Source organism: Leopardus geoffroyi, chromosome B1 (assembly GCF_018350155.1).
Source record: "Leopardus geoffroyi isolate Oge1 chromosome B1, O.geoffroyi_Oge1_pat1.0, whole genome shotgun sequence".
Classification (NCBI taxonomy): domain Eukaryota; kingdom Metazoa; phylum Chordata; class Mammalia; order Carnivora; family Felidae; genus Leopardus; species Leopardus geoffroyi.
This window is the reverse complement of record NC_059327.1, coordinates 177,441,793-177,463,117: the sequence shown is the minus strand read 5'-3', so window position 1 is coordinate 177,463,117 and position 21,325 is coordinate 177,441,793.

The window sequence follows — 21,325 nt, the reverse complement described above, 5'->3', positions numbered from 1 at the left end:
AATTGGAGATCCATGGCCTATTTGCACACAGTCAGTGAAAATTTATATTCCCAGTTTCCTATGTAATTTGGAAAAATCAATAATCAGAAATGATTATATATTCCACATTTATGCTAAATTTAAGTAGAATGGCTTAGATGAACTATTAGAGTATAAAATGGTGAGTCAAATTTTGTAACTATTTTTCAGTAAATAGATTCTGAATGACCCTTCTATTAACAATAACCTTCATTTTGTAGGTATCTCAAGAACATATCTCCCTTAAAAAAATAAAGCAGTTTTATAAACATGTTTAAAAGCAACTATAGGGGCTCCTAGGTGGCTCGGTCGGTTGAACGGCTGACTTTGGCTCAGGTCATGATCTCGCGGTCCGTGAGTTTGAGCCCCGCGTCTGGCTCTGTGCTGACAGCTCGGAGCCTGGAGCCTGTTTCAGATTCTGTGTCTCCCTCTCTCTGACCCTCCCCCATTCATGCTCTGTCTCTCTCTGTCTCAAAAATAAATAAACGTTAAAAAAATTAAAAAAAATAAAAGCAACTATAAAATTAGGAAGTAATAACTTCTCCTAACTGATAATGGTTTTCAGTTTATACATGACGGTGCATACTAATATTATTTTCAGATATATTTAACACAATTTATATCAACATTTTAGGAAAGAGCAAATTGGCTCTTATAAGATAATCATAATATAAATAAATTGAATAATTAATAACATATATGTAAAATAAATCTATTATTACTTTATTAAATCAGGAAAATAAACAATTACTAAAGTTATTAAGCATATTAATATATAAGCAATTATAATTGATCTTAGCACCATGAGGGGTTAGGTGCTATTAACCACCCCAATTTGTAGATGAAGAGATAATTATCCAAAATCACACAGTTAAAATTCAAACCTAGGTTCAGTATGACAGGAAAATTTATTCTTTTACACCATGCTGCACTATTTTTTCTTCAATGTTTATTTATTTTTGAGAGAGAGAGAGAAAGAGAACACACAGGTTAGAGAGAGAAGACAGAGGATCCAATGAGGGCTCTGTGCTGACAGCAGAGAGCCTGGTGCGGGGCTCAAACTCAGGAACCCGGAGATCATGACCTGAGCCCAAGTAGGATGCTTAACTGACTGATCCACCCAGGTGTCCCATTCTTAGGAGGTTCCTAATGACAAAATAAACAAGTCAAATTGTTGCATAATATATCTCCCTCTGGAATACTCACAATAACCATTAACATATTAGTGTTCCGAGAAGTCCTTGGACAAATTTGGTTCAATCCAGTGTTTCCCATACCCAAGTTGAATACAGCACAACCTCCTTCTCTTTCACACAATAGGGATTTAATAAGTATAATGCAAAGATTTCCAGCAAAAATTATTTTATGTGCTAGTCATAATTGTTTATCATCATAAGTAACATAATGACTAATAGCTGAGTGAATAATGATCTGTCTTCCACACCTTTGTTTACCTTGGACAAAAATGCCACATTTTTTTCATTCTAAATTATAGGACTAGATATTATTGGTGGAAAGTTTTTAAGAAGTCTTAGTCATATCATCAGTGATGGTCTTCTCAAGTACTGAATTGGAAAATGCGTTTGTGTATGTATTTGTCAATTGATATTCAAAGCAAATTTAACAATTATCTTTGAAATTTAAGCTTTTAAACTTTCTGCCTTACTTTAAGTACTCATTAGAATGTGGGGAGTTGAAAAAATAAGAAAATCTCTGATGTGCTCTCATGTTTATTTATTTTTTATTTCTTAATAAATGGTACTGAGTCCTATTGTGGAATTAGGACATGCTGAAATGTTTTCTGATGACTAACACTGATAGACACATTTGCCTCCTTACTGTCTAGCAACAGGTTCTGAAACCCACATAGCTCCTTATGAAAGTGGTTTTACCTCTGAAATTAATTTAGAGGCAGAACTTTGATATTAGAATTTTATCAACAGTGCAACTTGTTTTTGAGGCTTGGTGAATAGTAACATTTTTTTTTAACCAGTGAATGGTTTTCTTTTCATTTTAAATTCTCGTTGTTAAAAAAAAAATTGTTAATGTCTTCTAAACATCTTCATTAGACATGTATGTCTGTATGAAAAGGAGCTATTGCACAGTCATGTTTATCAAGAAAATGTGAAAGAGAGAAGCATTGGTGGTCACTGTCTGGTTTTTTCCCCCTAACATTGTGTAGAAGAAATACTGCTTCAAGTTAGCTTTTTCATTTGCACACTTTTCTCTATTTTCCCTATCTTCATAAGCCTTTTAAAACCACTCTCTGATCTATAATAGCAGTTGTAAAGAACACTTATCTGATGTGGACTTAGCATTCAAATCCTTACAAGGTCATTGTTGTTAGGGAATAAGATAAAACTGAACCAATGTGAACAGTTTTGTTTTTTTTTTTTTTTCTGTAGAATCAGTGATGTATTTTCCTTAATCTGTTCATCACCTCTCTTCCAAAATTGTACATGACAAAGGTTGGTATCATCTGTTGTGCTGGTCAGAGAGAAAGTGTGCAGCTCTCACTGGTAGAAAACCTAAGTCTGTCCCTACTGGTGCCCCCAGCCACTATCGCCTGAGCTACCCAGTCATAATTATGCTTCTGTGAACTAGCAGGTGTTTTCAGCTTCTAATTCCTAACTAGATCTAAATTCACTTCAACAATTCCACTACCAAATGTGCTAATTTAATGTCATCCTCTGTCATAAAGGCATCCAAGACATTCCTTTGTTAACTGTATGATCGGTGAATAAATTTTTAAAATATATTTTGCCAATATCTAACTTAAAGGCATAGTCAATATAATTCGCCCAAAAAATCCTATACTGTGAAATTATTCTTCTTTCCTATTCTTTAAGACCTCAACAAGTTTGATGAGCCAGTATTTATGGAACACCTAATTTTACCCCGACTTGGCTGATCACAGGAACTCAGGTCATTCTGGTGAAGACAGGAAAGTGAAACAAAGTTTAAAATGAAAGCTGATAGATCATAATAAAAGTATAAAAAAGTGTAGAAAAATGTTGACTCTACACAGGAATGGGTCAAAACAGGGACAAAGAGGTTTTCAAAATATGATAATACTTTAGCACAGTGTTGAAGGATAATTCTTATTTTTAGGGGGAAGGGTGGAGGCAGGGGGAGCCAGGATTTTCCACTGAGGTGAATATTCCAGGCTCAAAGAGACAGAAATAGTTGTTAGATCATAGATGGATAGATAGCATAGATGGATAGATAGCTGGATGTTGTTAGATCATAGAGGGACAGAGAAGCAAAGAGATTAAACTAGAGAGGCGAGCTGGGGCAAGAACATGGACATATTGAAGAATTTGAGATTTTTATTTTGGAAAAACAATAATGTTTTTATTTTGGAAAACAATATTTTTTTCATCAATAGAGAACATGAGAAAAGGTCATTCCAAGGGTCATGAGGAATTACCTGGAACCAGTACAACACAGGAAACGGTGCAAGCATCAACTGCAGGTACAAGAACAGAAGTCACATTAGCATTTACTCTTTGCTCTCAGGAATTAACCCTGGGCCATCAGATTTTTCCATTTTATTTGTTTTGTCTGTGTTTTGTTTGTTTTTGAAAGAAAAAAACACACTGTAACAGCAGAGCCATTCCCAGAGTACCTGAATGATAGCACTCACTTTACAGATTCTCAGTATGTGAGTATGCCACGTCAATGATGCATGGCAAGAAATTTTCTTAATAACACCTTCCATGTATGGAGTACTAGGCAGCAGCTAGAACCTCCTGCAAGTGCTTTTATTATGTCAGTGAATTTGAAAAGATATGATATGAATTCTGAAAAAAGAGATATGAATTCTGAAAAAATATGAGAAGGCAGATATTATGATTATCTATGCTTTACAGATGAGGAAACTGAAGCCTAAAAGTAAGGATTAAATAACTTGTTCACATTCACAAACTAGTAAGTACATAAATGTGTCAGGATTTAATAGGTCGGCTTTTAACCACTATACACGCTACTTTCCAAATATTCTATTCCACGTATAGACTTGGTTAAAATCACAGAAACTGGTTCCTTTCAAACTGTGAGGCAGGGACATTCTTTTCCACCTTTGCAAAAACAACTTGTTCACTTTTCATGGCTCAAATCAAGAGCCATCTCTGCTAGGAAGTTTCTTTGACACTGCGTTCTAGAAATCGCAATTAATGTCTACTTTATTTCTAGATCACAGTGCTTTTCTTTATTTAGTTATGTTTATTTGCTTTGTTGTTCATTGCATGATGATGTTACTTATTTATTAAATAACCGTTTTCAGCCACTTTTATACATGTGTTACTATGGTAGGTTCTAGCATTTGTGGAAGAACTACAATTAGCACTAAATGGGATGTTGGTCTTTTTTTCCCATGAAAATGTGAGTCCCATATTTTACTTTATAATCCTTTAAGTAAGAGAAAATTTTGCATGGTAATAAATGTGTATATAACAAATTTTATTGAATAAATAAGTCATTAAAATATCTTACCCAATGACCTGGTGAAGGAGGATAACCTTAAGATGGCCTTAGATAGACTTGTAATAGGGTGGTGTTGCATCCCCCTCCCAGACTTTTATAGGAGAAACACAGAGAATTGTAACTACTTGGTTATGTCAACATTCTTATAAAACAGTAATTTGTTTCTAAATTCAATTCTTATTTTATCGATAATATGTACAGGCCTTCCGTCTGTACATATTTCTTCAGTTCCCTTTCATGTGATGGTGAATAATGAGTTACTATCTTGTATCAAAACCATGTCCAACAGAAATTTTTTTTTTAATTTTTTTTTCAACGTTTATTTATTTTTGGGACAGAGAGAGACAGAGCATGAACGGGGGAGGGGCAGAGAGAGAGGGAGACACAGAATCGGAAACAGGCTCCAGGCTCTGAGCCATCAGCCCAGAGCCCGACGCGGGGCTCGAACTCATGGACCGAGAGATCATGACCTGGCTGAAGTCGGACGCTTAACCGACTGCGCCACCCAGGTGCCCCCCAACAGAAATTTTAAAGCAGGGTCAGGCGTATATGCTCTACAGTTTTCAACCATTGCATCATACTGCTATGAGACTATTTAAATTGCTGGAATTTAATATAAAATTTTAGTAGGTCTTGTTTCCTCAAGAAAGCTTGAAGAATATAGAGAAACAACACACATAGGGTTTGTCTTATTTCTAGTTCCCCACAGGGAAAGTTACCTGGTTAATTTTTCTAATGTGTAAAATCACCACGTTAACTCTACTTGTATGTTGACTCTCAAAGACTAATAGCTTGGAATAATAATCAGATGAGGAGAGTAATTTATTTGACCTAACAATTTTCAATAGTTGGTGAATCAGTCTTGCGAACATGGTGGGGTGAGAAGAAAGAGGTGAACAACTTTATGCTAGTGAAAAGTTTGTCACAGCTGCATTAAAGATTAGGACTATTAATAAAAGAAGTATAAAAACGCCAAGCAGTTTGAAGTCCCAGCTGTTACAAATACCAAATACCCGTGATCTATCCACTGCATGCGATTCATCACATTCTTCTAGTTAAAGACTAGTGGGTCATAAAGATGCCAACTTTCTCTTTCTACTAGGTGTGCTAGGTAAAACAAGAATAGCATCTGGACTTTTATGGTGAAATCAATCTGAAGGAAACAAGGAGGAAAGGAAGTTTGATGCATTGGGATAAAGGATCATAGTCAATGGCTTCATCACAAACAAAAGGAAAAAAATATAAGTACACTAAGGTGCTCATGACTATTATTTATTCATCATGAATTTTAAGCAACTGCAATATTATCAAATACTCTGATAAGTCTTGTGATATATAATAAAATAAGACATGGTCATGAAATAATGGAGTGCTTTTATCAGAAGAGAGGTAATATTAATGACTGGGAGTCAGAGCTGAAAGGAATAAATTTTAATCTTCCATTAAATTTTTAAGTCACAATATGTGAGACTTAGATGAGTAGTTACTTGTATATCTTTCAGGAAATATTCCTTGTGTGTTATTCATCCACTTGTTATGCATTTTAAGCATCTTTAATATTACTGAAAAATACTGTGATGGGTTTTGTTGATATATAAATTGTAAAAGTTTGAAGGAAGTAGTGAATTATTTACACTGGAAGAGATGTAAAAAATTCAAGAAGTAGGGCATTTCAGCTCAGCCTTGAAAGATGAGCCTTGAAAGTTCAAGCCGTGTTCAGTGTGATGGAATCAGAGGCTATATGAATGAAAGTAGCTGTAGATGATATTGGAAAAGAAATCTGGGCCCAAATCATGGAAGGCTTTGTATGACATGGAAATAATTTTGAACTTAATTCTGTAGATAAAAGTAAGCCTAATAAGATTTTCTTGAAATCAATGTAATATTTATTATGTACTTTCTGTGGATCAAGGCAGATAAGATTAACAAATAAATATAAGGACAGATACCATTGCAAATTATAATAGCCTCAGGAAATTGGTTGTGGTACTATGGGATGCTGTCCTAAATTTCTGTACAAATATGGCAGGCAAGTCTTTCATAGACCTGAATACAACCAAACAAAATACCATGACCTGTTACAGTGGTTGGAAAGCTTTTACATATAAGGGGTCAGTTAGTGTGTATTTTAAGCTTTGAGAACCACAAGTCCTCTTAGTTACTACTCTTGTTATTATAGTGCAAAACAACTGTAGTCAATATGTAAATGAACAGGTGTGGTTTGTGTCAATAAGATTTATTAACAAAACAATCAAAAGGTCTTATTTGTCCTGTAGGTCATAATCTTCTGATACATGATTTAGTCCAACGAGATAATCCTCTGGAATTTTCTTCACCAGATGCTACACAAAGGCCAACACAGTGTCCATATATTTCAGGAAATCCCCAAGATCACTCTCACTTCTGAAACTACTGCAAGTTTGGGGGTTCCGAAGACCACCCTCTGGTTCAAAAGCTCACTGATAGGATAAACAGAACTCACCAGAAGCTATTCTACTCACATTTACATTTTTTTTACAGCAAAATGATGTAGACTTATATCAACTAATAAAAGAGGCAGAGTCCAGAAAAGTCCCAAGTATAAAACTTCCTGTTATTCCCAGTAGAATCATAGAGAGCACCAACTCTTCCCAGACCTGATGTTTGATAATATGCATAGGGTATCCCCAATACTTTTAGTAAAGCTCATCTGAATCTTAATACCCAGAGTTTTTACTGGGGATAAGTAAGTTAACATAGACATGATTGACTAGTCATATAGCTGATTTTCGTTTCCAGGACTTCCAGAGGTTGAGCTAATACTATAGTCCTCAAATAAATCACATTGCTGACATAAATTAGCTGCCCATGAGCGAAGTCCCCTAAGTAAATAAAGATACTTTTTATCAGGTAGGATGTTTCAGGAGTTTAGAGATCACTTTCCAGGAGTTGAGAGAATAGGACAGACTTCTCCTTGGACAAGGTTATTTCTTTACTATGCATTACCTTTATTAGCTTCCTAGGGTTACCATAGCAAAGTGGTACCATAAATTGGGTGGCTTAGAGCAACAGAAGTTTATTTTTATACAGTTCTGGAGGCCAGTTCTGGAGTCTGAGGTCATGATGTTGGCAGGGCCATTCTCCCTCTGAAGATACTATGGGAGGACTGGTTACATGTCTCTTTCCTAGATTCTAGCAGCCTCAAGCACCCTCTGGTTTGTAGATGGCTGTGTTCCCCCAGGGTCTCCTCATTTCATTTTCCCTATGTTCGTGTGGCTGTGTCCAAATTTGCCCTGTATAAGAACACCAGGTATGTTGGGCTAAGGCCCACCCTGATGACTTCATTTTATCTTGGTAGGCTCTATAAAGACCTTATTTTCAAATAAAATTATGCATGGAGGTATTGGGTATAGGGATATCAACATATCTTTTTGAGGGAACACAATTCAACCCACAACAACCTCATAGGTTTGTTGTCAGGATTACATGAATTAGTACACATAGAATGCAGAGCAGAATACCTGGCAAATAGAAAGTAATTTATAATTGAAATCTTAATATTATAACAAATCCAAGAGTACTTAAGGCCTCATATGCTGGTTTGTCAGAGAACTGAGCAGAACACAGATGAGGATAATAGTCTTTGGTATTGGTGTACCTAGCCACTGAGCAGAAAGTCATGATTGATGAAGTAAATTATAAGTGCTTTAATCTTTGAACATAGTATAAGTGCCCTGGAAATCTGTGGATAGTAATAAGGACAAGGACAGTATATCACAGATGGCAGTGACTTAAAAAAAAAAAAAGCCAGGGTGTTTTTACTGGGCTCTTACTTATTCAGTTCTATGAATATCTATCCCATTTTGTTGCAATGCTATATTGTTTGTTTACCCAGGATAAACTGCATCTTCATAAGCATCAGGAACCAGGTCTATCTGAGCAAGTGAGGTACCCCCAGTGCCTGGCACATGGTTGTCACTCAATCTTCTTTTGAGTGACTGTTTGAATAAATGATAGTCACCAAGCCAGGGATATGACAGACAACAAAAACGTTAAAAGGTAGTAAATGCTGTAGAAAAAAGTGTTAAACTGTATAAAGTCAAACAGGCTTTAGTAACACACGGAGATAGGCAGATCTTTTGTAGAAAATGTCAGAAAATTGTGAGACATATAAAGAAAAATAATTTTGTCTGTCAACGAGGTCAAGTTTCAAAATGTTCATGGATGTTGAAATTTAAAAGAGAAAACTTAAAGAATTTTCTCATATGTATGCAACTAGTTGTAGTTCCTAGGATTCTCTGCTTAATTTCAGACAAAAAAAATATAAATGAGAAAAATGCATGCCCAAATAATTTATTTTTGTTTTGCTGTATCTACCTCCTATTTAATCTTGACCATATGCTTTGTTTACATGGATCATAGTCATCATTTTGACTGAGTAGCTTGGAGCAAGCTTTTCCCACTAACAATTGTCTTTCAGCCTATAATTTTAAATCAAGATCACTAAAACAAGTTATTCAATATTTATTAAGTGTTGATTATTTGCAAACCAATATACTAAGCTATTTGTGAAATAATCAGAGGGAAAAATAACTAATCCTCCACTTAAAGAAATTTAAATACAGTTATAAATATAAAATATACCCAAAACAATTTGGCCTGTGTTAATCTAGACAGAATGAACTAGAAAGCAATCATATACTTCGAATGTGTTCCAATGTGCCTGAAGACCTTCCTCTACCATCACGAATGACACAAGGCAAACTTTCAAAACCTAAGTTTGAGAGCCTACAAGCCCTGGCATCTCTGTCTCAGTCTGTGATTACCCACTGGATATTTGAAAAATGAAAAAAATGGTTCTATAGAAAAAAAGCAATATGCAAATGATAAAGTCAGATGAGGAGGGTTTCAGGAAGAGAACAACACAAGAACGAGTTTTGCAGGCTGTAAAGGGACACGCAATTTTTGGTGCAGGTAATTCATTGATATTCAGCCTTATTTTCTTACCTAAAAATAGAGGAGTCTGATTACATACTGTCCCAAGCAAGTCTTCAAAGTCAAACTGGGGTGTATATATCCCCGTGAATACTTAGAGTCTCTCTAGGAGATACACAAGCATATATAATTTTGAGGAAATCGTTTTCAGATACCAACTTCCTACCTCAAAAAACCTGGGGTCTCTTGGCTCTCTTTTCCAATATTTCTTTTTACAATCGCCCGTCTGCTCTCATTTCACAACACTAAGGCAAATTTTCCATATTGAATCCCATTACAGAGCCATCCTAGAGATGGAAAAACCTTGAAGAATGAAGAAGAAAAAGCACAATTTGAGAGTGTCTTGCATATGATTGAAGGTCTAGGAAGAGCAAACAAGACATATAGCAGGGGTCAGTGCCTTATTTCACCCCAAAAATTATCTCAGCAAATTTCCCCATCAAACCTCTGTAATATTCTATTATAAAAATTCATTCAGAAGATGTGAGATGGTTGTCATGGGAGCATGCATTAATAGATTCCTTAGAAATAAAAAAAAATCAAGTCAGACTTTTTTTTTTTTCCTGATATGGCTGATTGACCTTAAGAATTGATTTTTCTAATGAGGTTAGAGTGGTCACTGTTTATAAAAAGAATTAGTGAACTTGTAGTCCTGAGATGTGATAAAAGTATATTTAAAACACATAAAAATGTACATTATGATTTTTGCAAATATCTAAATTTATGATAAAAATTTAGTTCCCACTTAAAATGTGCTATGATTGTATATTTTCCCAGAGTTATTTCAAGAGGTCCAAACAAACGCAAAAAATGTTTGAGAACCACAACATCCCGCTTCTTCTCATAGTAATGAAACTGCTATTGTGTTAAGCAGAGAAGGAATGGATACAAACATACTATAACATCTTTTACATTGAAAAAAGGGGACAGACATGCGGCAAACATTTGAACCCTAAGCCTGTTTTGTCTCTCTCAAGGCATGTGATCTTTTTCAAGTTTCGGAACCACAGTGAAATATATTCATTTCCTAGGTATCTTTATGTTTTATATATTCTATGTTTTTGCCTAACCAAAAGATTAAAACTAGCTTTTGAGGTGAGCATCCCCAGCAAACACAGGCAGACAGCTGTTGTACATTGACAGTGTTCACTCATTGATGTGGGCTTAGAATAACAGTGATTATATAAAATTTATTTTTGAAAGATCTTGAACTCTGCCATGCAGGCTGTGTTAATAATAAAGCTGTAGCTACGGAGGCAAACTCATCTAACTTATATGAGAGCCTTAATGTAAACAGCATACCAAGAGAGATGCACAGACATGCAAATATTTGCAGGAGAATTTATTACATTCTCTATGGGAAAACAGATTAAAGTAGAGGAAAATGTACCTAAGCCTTTCAACAGTGAAAAATATTAACTAAAAAACAAAGCTGTCAAAAACCATATTCCCAAGAACTTGGGGGATGATTTCAGGTTCCCAAAGCTGCAAAGTGAATCAAATAAATTTCATTTTGTTATTTAGGTGCTGAGAATGAAGTCCTTCTAGAAGAGCAGGAATTATTTCCTTCCCTTCGTAAATGTTACCTTCGTTTATATTTATTTGAAGCAGCTGTTGGGAAACAATGAAATTTGGAGCCTAGTTGAAGATAATAGATGTTATTAACCACAAATTTATTTGCATATACTAGCTAACAGACCCACAAGGGAAATTAGTGAACTAGAAAAGCTTGAACAAAAGAGTGTGTGTAGACATTGGGCTTTGAGATAGTTCATTTCTAGGTATGATACTTAGCTTTGTCATTATTAACTTTCTTGCTAATATAATGATCCAATTTAATTTTGAACTGTCAAGTTAGATGGATAATTGAACTGAGCTGGTTACTCCTCTCATTTCTCTGGAAGACAGTCTTCTGCTTGTGGTGATGAATTCAGCTATGTTTTGTTTTTTTTTTTTTTTTTTAATTCACGTTTTCATGTAACATTCAACTCTCAAACATGTCCGTACTGCTTTGATCATTCCAAGACAATAGACAATATTTCAATGCCTAAGTAAAACAGATTTAATTGCTAAACAAGATTTCAAGGAACTGAACTTCATTTTAATCACAAACAAGCTGCAAGGCAATTTTCAATTACAGCAAGCTTTTTATTTTTCTCCAGCTGTGTGTCCCTGCTGATTCCTGAAATTACATGTAAGTTGTCCCAGATTTTGAAGTGGTCTACCTACTGAGGTTTTTCTTTTGTCAGTTGATGAAGTATCTGTGATTAGAACCTAAATAAATTGGCATTTATAAGATGCATTACTCCACCCTGTATATTTCAGGACATGATGATTGAGCTTGAAGAAGGTCTAAGATATCCCCTAGTGACAACAGTGTTCTTAATTAGGCTTCTGGTGTTGCCAGTACTCACCTCTTCCGCGGGAACATCAAAAGATAATGTGGGAACTAAGCCCTAGAAAAAGTAATCTGTTGGGTATTAAACAATCAGGTCAATAATGCATTGTATTTTCAAAGTTCTACAAAGTTCCAGTTTTTAAGGAAGTTTGCCATGTGAGGCCCAGTTTGTATCACATAATAATAGTCTTACTATAAAGACTGAGGATAGAGGCGGTGGAGACAGATGCCTTAACTTTGGAGGGTTCAAAGAAAATCTGGCTCTAAAGAGAAATCAAAAATAGTCCCCTTTAAAGATACAAGGGGGTAATGCTAATGGAACACAGGAAAGAAAATTAAAAAAAAAAAGTTTTATTTCAATTTGCAGGACTGATTTATTTTTCTTACTAACCTAATCCATATTTTTCTGTGGTTTCTTTTTGTTACTTTATTTATTCACTAATTATTCATTAAATACATAATTGGCAACTCTTGTAAGAAAATATCTTCTTACTTTTGGTAAGTACTGATACACAAAAGCATACTTATGGAGATCTAAAGGGATCTCTATAGAAGGGGGAAGATCAAGAATTCCTAAACAAGGCAGAACATACCAAAGATTTCAAATGGAAACAGGAAAATGTTATTAGATCACTCTGAGTTAAATTTCTATATTTATAAACATATATTGGGTGGGGGAACGGCTTATCCTAGGAATGAGGGAATAGCAAAGGCATGAAAGAAAAAGAAAACAGGACCTGGGTTCCAGGATTATAAGCAATAACTTTTGAATTCATTTTAGAATGAGGAGGATAGTTTGATGTACAGTTGTGAAAGACTTTTTTTTTTCCTTAGCAATGAAAGCCACTGGAAAGGCTTAGCGAGAGCACTGCACTAACAACAACAACAACAGTTTGAGAAAATTACTGTGGATACAGTATGTGCATCTATTATAGGAGCTAGAAAATGGGAGAAAGGAAGTCACCTGAGGGAACTTTTGCTAACATTCAGAGTAAAATTTCAAAGTGTATATTTATGGGGCACCTAGGTGGCTCCATCAGTTAAACGTCAGACTTCGGCCCAGGTCAGACTTCGGCTCAAGTCATGAATGATCTCCCAGCTTGTGAGTTCCAGGGCCCCATGTGGTGCTCTGTGCTGACAGCTCGGAGCCTGGAATCTGTTTCGGGTTCTGTGTCTCCCTCTCTCTCTTCCCCTCCCCCACTCACACTCTGTCTCTGCCTCTCTTTCGAAACTAAACATAAAACTTTAAAAATAAATAAATAAATAAATAAATATTTATTTTTGAGAGGAGGTGGGGAGGGGCAGAGAGAGAGAGGGAGAAAGAGGATCCAAAGCAGGCTTTGCACTGAGAGCAGAGAGCCCCATGCAGAGCTTGAACTCACTAGCCATGAGATTGCGACCTGAGCGAAAGTCAAATGCGTAACCAACCGAGCCACCGAGGCACCCCAGATTCAGAGTAATTTAATGGCTGAGGTGGGCATTGACTTTAAGACTCACTGGCTGCTGTAACGTCTGTGCGTCGTGAGGATAAAGGTTGCAAATTGGAAAGTGTGTAAAGAAAAAATGAACTGGAAAGATATGTTGACAGGTTGGAAAACAAGGCAAATTAAATGAAATTAAATATTAAATTAGATATGGCATTGGCTAAAATTTAAAACTGCAAAAGCCTTAATTATTTTGTTTGAAATAAACTGTTTTGACTGAAGGTTATGAATTTGATGATTAACAAAAATATACAAAAATACATATAACATCTGTGATCTTTCATATGTCATGAATTTGGAGATGCAACAACCAGTAACGATTTTTCCAAAAACTTCACTTTCTATGTCAAGTTTCCCTACTTATTTACACACCATCACCATCACCGCCAAAAACAACTTAAGAGCTACCTGTATCAGAACACTAATAGCAAGATTATTTGAAGATTTACCTGTTCTAAAGAAGATTTCTTAACACTGAAGCCAGCTCAACTAACTTTGCAGAAATGCTTCACATGACTGTGAATTTTAATTTTAGCCAATTCCCTGGTCTTCAAAATGACCCTGCATCATGTTGCACGATTGCTGTTTAGTTTAACTTCATTCTAATTTCCAGTTGACTCTAAATCTTTTTCCTTTTAAATCAAGAATTAGTGACATATGATGTCATATCTCACTATTTATTGAATGTATGTTGCCGAATCATTTCTAACTTCATTTGATAATCTCACTGGGTGGTCAAATTATATAAGAAATTACACTTTTAAAAATGAATAAATGGATGGAATATATACTTATATATATGATAAATGAATATATTTATATTGTATAAATATATGTATTTATATAAATTCCATGTATTCATATATATATGTATATATATATATGGATTTAAGCATACAACTATATTACAAATATGTGTGAGTATGTTTGCACTTAAAATCAATATAGGATGGCATAGTAAAGAGTGCCTTAAGAAACTAAAAAACTGGGGCGCCTGGGTGGCGCAGTCGGTTAAGCGTCCGACTTCAGCCAGGTCACGATCTCGCGGTCCGGGAGTTCGAGCCCCGCGTCGGGCTCTGGGCTGATGGCTCAGAGCCTGGAGCCTGTTTCCGATTCTGTGTCTCCCTCTCTCTCTGCCCCTCCCCCATTCATGCTCTGTCTCTCTCTGTCCCAAAAATAAAAATAAACGTTGAAAGAAAAAAAAAAAAAAAGAAACTAAAAAACAAAATCACTCATCACTTAGCATACATTTGAATGTTTCAGCTTAATAGAACATCTAGACAAAGCACCTTTTTTCCATATAACCCTAATTTCTCACTGTCTCCCTAGATCTTTTCAAGTAATCTCAGTTACTATGAATTAATTCAGCTCACAGGCAACTTTAAGCTGCATGTAAAACCTAATAATTAATAAATTGTGATTTGTAAAATAGTGCTCATGGATATTTTATTTTAAAAAAACATTGCCCTTTGACATTACTTCATGATTTTCATTTCTTTATTTTATGCTAAATATCACTAAGTGTTTAATATATATTCCACTTCACTCAGATAGAAATAATGTAAAACTTTAATAGAATAAATGTATTTTAACTAAAGTGCAGGGATTTTTGTTCAAGATGTTTTCTTCTCTCATTAATTTCTGCTCTCTCTGAACCTATCAATTAGGTATCTTACATTTGTGTAATATATATATATATAGAACAGTTAAACTTTGTGTGTCTATGGTAGACATGAAATTAACCTCACAAGAAATAGCTTTGCCTTGAAATGAATATCAATATACTTTATTTTACAAGATCATATTTCACTGATGGATTTATTATGTTAGTGAATATTTGAGCAGCTAATTGTAGTTATAAGTAGTTATAAGTTCCAGTACTTTTAGTAGTAAAAAAACTCTCCTATTAGAGGCAGGGTGAATAATGAATCACCTAACTTGTGAATTAACTTCCACTAAATCATAGTGCTTTGTACTCAGTAAATAGTAGGTTTCAGGTATTTTATTATTCCTATCAGAAAAGTAAAAGGTAAAAAAAGAGAAAACAACTATGATGTCATAATGAAGATATCATTATCATGGGTTCTATGTTTTCAACAGGCAAATATAAAGAAATAATGTTAATGTTTTGAATGGAGGTTTGCTATGTCAGTCAATTTTCAGGGTTGTATGAAAGAAAAGTTAACCCTGATTAGCTTAAGAAGAGAATGAACTTGTTGGAAAGACAAGAGCAAGTTTGAAGATTCACAAACTTCAAAAGTAGTCAAGAGCTAAGGGAAAGTGGCCTGCAACTAAAAAAAAAAAAAAAAAAAAAAAAAAAAAAAAAGAGGTCAACTCAAAGTTACTGTTAGGCCCCTGCCTACAGCGCAGATATTAATTATTCTCCACTTTATTCCAAACACAATCTTTCTACAAGGGCCATGCAATTTTTCTGTCCTTCCTGAGTATTTGAATCACTGCCTCTAGATTCATAATACCTTACAGGAACATCTTATTGGTCACTCCTAGAACATATCCCTGTGACCAGGCTAACCAGGGAAAGGAAATATTTACTATCTTCCTTTTGAGAAATGCGGTCCAGAAGAACACCATATCTGAAAAGTTATACCTACGTAGCATACAAGGATGTTATATAATGGGACACTGATGAGTATGAAGAAGATGAACATAATTAAGAAAACAGGAAAGACTTACCACTTCAGCTCTTAACCAGAGTGTTATTAAAAGGGTATGAAAAGACTTCTGGTTTCAGCTCCAAGGTGTGAAATGTGTAGTAGTCATCAGTCCCATCTTTACGATAAGTGCTGAACAAAGTCAAAATCGATGACCTTCTCTAAGCCATCAGAGAAAAAGTCACAGGGCAAAATGCCACCCTGAAATCTGTAGAGAGATGTGAATCCAGAGAGTCACAGATGAGATCTGCTTACCAGAAGAAGCCTCTAGCGCCATAAATTGGTATGGACAATTAAATGGCAATCTGGATGAATTGCTGGAGGCAGAATGTGGACCAACAGAAGACTGGGAAACTTCTGGAGCTCAAGTTTCAGAGGACCTCCCACACTTCTGCAGGTTTTACATCCAGAAACCTCACCAAGTCCTAAGAGTGAGGAGCCAAGAAAGATCAAGTCTTGGGATCACAGGGGAAAGGTAGAGTAATAGCTGTCAAGTAAATTCAGAACATTTTTCATAACAAAGGCCCACTCTCATGCCTGGGCGGCTCAGTCGGTTGAGTGTCCGATTTCGGCACAGGTCCGATCTCACATTTCATGAGTTCCAGCCCTGCCTCAGGCTCTGTGCTGACAGCTTGGAACCTGAAGCCTGCTTTGGATTCTGCCCCTCCCCCGCTTGCGCTCTGTCTCTCTCTTTCAAAAGAGAATAAACATTAAACAACAACAACAACAAAGACCCACTCTCCAGAGAAATGTTACTGGAGCTTATCCCACCTGAGGGAAAGCCGTTTTTCATACTCTAGCCCTAACTAGTTTTTCTACCTCATCTAAGCAGATGAGGGGGAGAAAGGAGGTTAAAATACCATTGTGCAGTTCGCATCTCAGGGACCCAGACTCACTAACTAAAATATGTACTCACATTTAATGGCAAGATTAGAGAAAGTTTCAATTTCTTCAAACTTTAACAATGAAACAACAGGGCTCTGCTGGTACAATAGCAGGAAATACAACAGAAATAGCAGCAAGGTGCAAAAATCTCTCAGTGGAGTAGTGCATAGAGAAGCACAAAGTCAACATAAACAAGGACACTAGAGGAAATTGAAACTTCTGTCACCTATAGCTACAGCAAACAGTAAACACAGTGGAAATCTTCTTCATATCAATATAAAACCTCACAGTAAATGCCTATTTACCTCTAGTGATATTGCAACTTATAAGAAATATATATATATATATATATATACACACACACACACACACACACACACACACACACACTACACATTTGGTCATTGCCTTCATTTCTGACACAGAGCTCCTAAAACACTTGGAGTTTCCCAAGTAATAAAAACAATGACAGATCTTGTTTTCTTTACACACACACACACACACACACACACACACACACATACACACATACGCACACACGGTCATCAAATAGCTCCAGAAGAAAGCCCCTCAGAATGGGGGCTGATTCCTCCAGGATTCAATCAAGTTCACCCTGTAACCTCAGTGGAGGGGAGAACGGTTAGAGGTTGAATCAATCACCAATCACCAATGAATTAATCAAGCATGCTTAGCAATGGAGCCTCCTTAAAACTCCAAAGGAAAGCTTCAGAGAGCTTCTGGGTTGATGAACATGTGGAAATGAGGAGAGGGTGGCATGCCAGAAAAGGATATGGCTTCTCACCCCATAACTTGCCCTATGTATCTCTTCATATGGCTCATCTTTTGAATCCTCTAAAATCTTTTGTAATACACCAAGGATCCAGTAAGTAATAAGTAAATTGTTTTCCGGAGTTCTAGCCACTGTACAAATTAATCAAGTCCAAGGAGAGGGTTGTGGGAAATTCTGGTCAGTCTGAAGCATAGATTACCGTCTGCATCCTGTATTTGTGATTGGCTTCTGCAGTGTGGGGTTGGGAACAGGGAGTGCTGTGGGACTGACGCTATTCCAGATAGTGTCATAATTAAGTTAAATTGGAGGACATCCCTGTGATGTTGCAGAACTGTTTGGTATTTAGAAAACTTGCACATCTGGTGTCAGAAGTGTGGTACAATAGTATCAAAAGTAGGCAAGACACAGAGGAGCACAGTTTGCCTTTAGTTCTCCATTCCCATCGTCCAATACATCATGGGTGATTTTCAACAAAAAATTGTAAGTAATGCTAAAAAGCAAGGAAGAAAAACAGAGTTTGAAGAAGCAAAGTAAGTATCAGAAATAGATTAACATATGATAGATTGTGGGATTATCAGATAGGATTTTAAAACAACTATGATCTATGCTAACAGGATCTAAAGGAAAAAAAAGGCAATGTGCAAGAACAAACTGGCGACGTAAGCAAAGAGCTAGAGATTCTGAGTGAAAATTCAAAAGAAAATGAGATAACTAAAAAAAAAATATCTCAACAGAAATGAAGAATGCTTTTGATATGTATATCAGTCGACTGGACATAGAGAAGGAAAGAATCAAGGAGCCTAAAGATAAATCAATAGAAACTCCCCCAAACTAAAATGCCAAGAGAGAAAAATAAAAATAATACTAAAAAGAATATCCAGGAACTATGGAACAATTTTAAAAAGGGTTACAAACATGTAAGAGAGGCTAGCTTTCTTTTCAACACTGCATCCTTATTGCTTTAGTGAACAGAATACCCACTGCATCATCCCATCAGAAAGAGTAGTTGGATGGGTTTTGTTAGTATATTTATTCTAATAACCCTACTTATCTGATTCTTATGATTCTTTCTTCTACCATCTGCTATGCATTTCTGGCTTATCAATTTTACTGTGGAAATTTGTTTCTCCACGATTTCAAAAGTCCTCCTAGCAGGATGTTAGTATCGCTCCCCAAATCCTTGTTGGGGTGTTAAATCCTGTGTGATAAGAGAGTGCTGCCATATAAAGAATTTGTCCAATTTTATACTATTTCCCAGCATCCTCAAGATCCAATCTGATTTGTGGCCCCCTTGCTTTTGCCAGAACATTTTGGCTAGGTCGTGCTGCTTCTTCAGTGTAGAGCCTCTTTCTTCTTTCATCAGCCTGAACACTTTCTCAGCCAGATTCGATAGTGTCTTGATCCCAGTTCCTTCTTCGGTGGCCAGGAGGGCAGGTGGGACTGAAGTAGTGCAGTTTTGTTTTAAAATAGAGATTTTGTATTGTCTTTAAATTTGGGGCGGGGGTGGTGCACTAATAATAGAGGACTTGGCCACTTTGGTAGACCCAAAGGATTTCCAAAGAATCAAAGGATTCATGATTTTTCACTGCATCTATCTGCATGCCCCGATTGCAACTTGGACAGTTTCCACTTTTTCTTATAAAACCTTAATCTTGGCATTAACATTTTGCTGGATTTGAGAATTTAAACTGCTTTGACACTTGCTACCCTTTTAACCAAATCCTAGGACTGCTTCTTATTTTTGTTCTGCCCTCTTGCAGAAGGAGAGGATTATCTCTTTATATGCTACCAGTTACTCCCTCTGTTTTTCACATTTTGCCACGAACTGGTGATTACTTACCTTCCATCTTTCATTTTCTTGAATGAGTCCATCAACAGGCATATAATTGCATAGTCTATACAATCACTAGTTCTCTTGGACCTTTCAGTGTCCTGAGATACTACACCTGACAATTCATACACTTACACTGGTGTCTCACCCTATTTTGTCCCCAGTTGCAACTTTAACCTCTGGACCATGACAACATACCTGGAGCTATCCGTATTCGACGTGCCATCAAAGACCGTGTCCTCATTGTCAACCTGCTGCAAAATCCCATATTATTACTTGCTTCCTCAAATCACTCCGGATACCAACTCTCTTGGTGTGAGTTTCTCAGGAAACAGATGCTCAGGGGTTTGTATACAGTAAACTAACTTGGAAATACTCTTGGGAACAACATCCCTAAAAGAATGAGAGAAGCAGATATTGACAGGACAAGTAGAATTGTGATGCTTTTGCAACAGAAACTTTAGCCAATGTCATAAGTAGCCGTGGAACAAGGATGGCCTTTCAGAGTTAGATGCAAATAAAGCCTTGAAGGCCAAGTTTTATTGGATTCTGCATTGACCAGTTATTGTGGGGGGAACGTATTCATAATGTTAATGGTCAAAGATACAGTACTCGTTTACTCTCCATTATTAACACTCACCACTTTTTTAAGTCTACACAATTAAAAACAATTACACGTCCTGATTTGTAATGTTTGCAGATTTCCTTGGTGCATATATTTCTATTATTGCCAATTTTAAGCTTCCAGTGAGATGTGGGTGACCTAACACAGGGCTGGAAAGAGTTGGGCAGCAACATACCATTACGGACACACAAGAGGTATAAAGACAAGAGCACAAGTAAGGGAAAAAAATGTAAAATAAATGGGGCGTCACGAGTTTCAAGTATCTAAAACACTTAAAAATCTAATTTACAGAGCTCTGATACATACTTCAATTTTTAAACATAACTATGTCTAAAAACTTGTTTACACATTTTCTGAATATTTACAAATCGGCTCTTGCAAGCTGCTTACTACAAGCTGGCTTGAGCAAACGCCTGCATCCCATCACTGCATTCATATTAAAATTAAAGGCAGCATATTAATTTGCACTTTCCTCGATTGACCACTCATGTTGGAAAATATTAACAAGCCGTAAAGCCGTGCTATGGGGACTTTTGAACGCCTCTATGTAACTGAGTGCTTAAGTTTTTTCCTGTAGAATAAAAGTGGCCTGAGAGTCTGCTCTGAACACTAAAACTTCTGTTTAATAATAATATGTTTTATTGCCTCCTCTCCCTATTTAAAGGTGACACTTGTATGATTACCCTACTTTTTTAGCTTTGGACTCTCTCTGCTTACATCTTAGCAGTGGAGGAAGACACTTGCAGTGGGTCAGGGAAAAAGGCCACCACGGTTGAAGCCTGGGAAATGGGCATGAAAAATAAGCGTCATTCCTCTCGTCTGATCTCTTCGATGCTGTAAGAGCTTACAGTAATTAAAGAACTACCAAGAATTGCACAACGCATGTTGCAAACATTATCACAATGAATGTTATTATTATCCAAATTCACTCATGAGGATGTGGAAGCACCCAAAACGTTAAGCAAATTGTCCAAACACACATAGTTTTTTGTTGAGTAGGTGAAACCAAGATGAAACCCAAATTTTATGAATTCAGAAGTTTACCAGTTTCATCTATTAATCACCTCAACTAAATATATCTTTTATTTAGGGCTCAATCATGGAAATGAGTATGTTTGTAAAACTTTATTTCACATAATTAAAAACAACACTGAGTTAAGTGG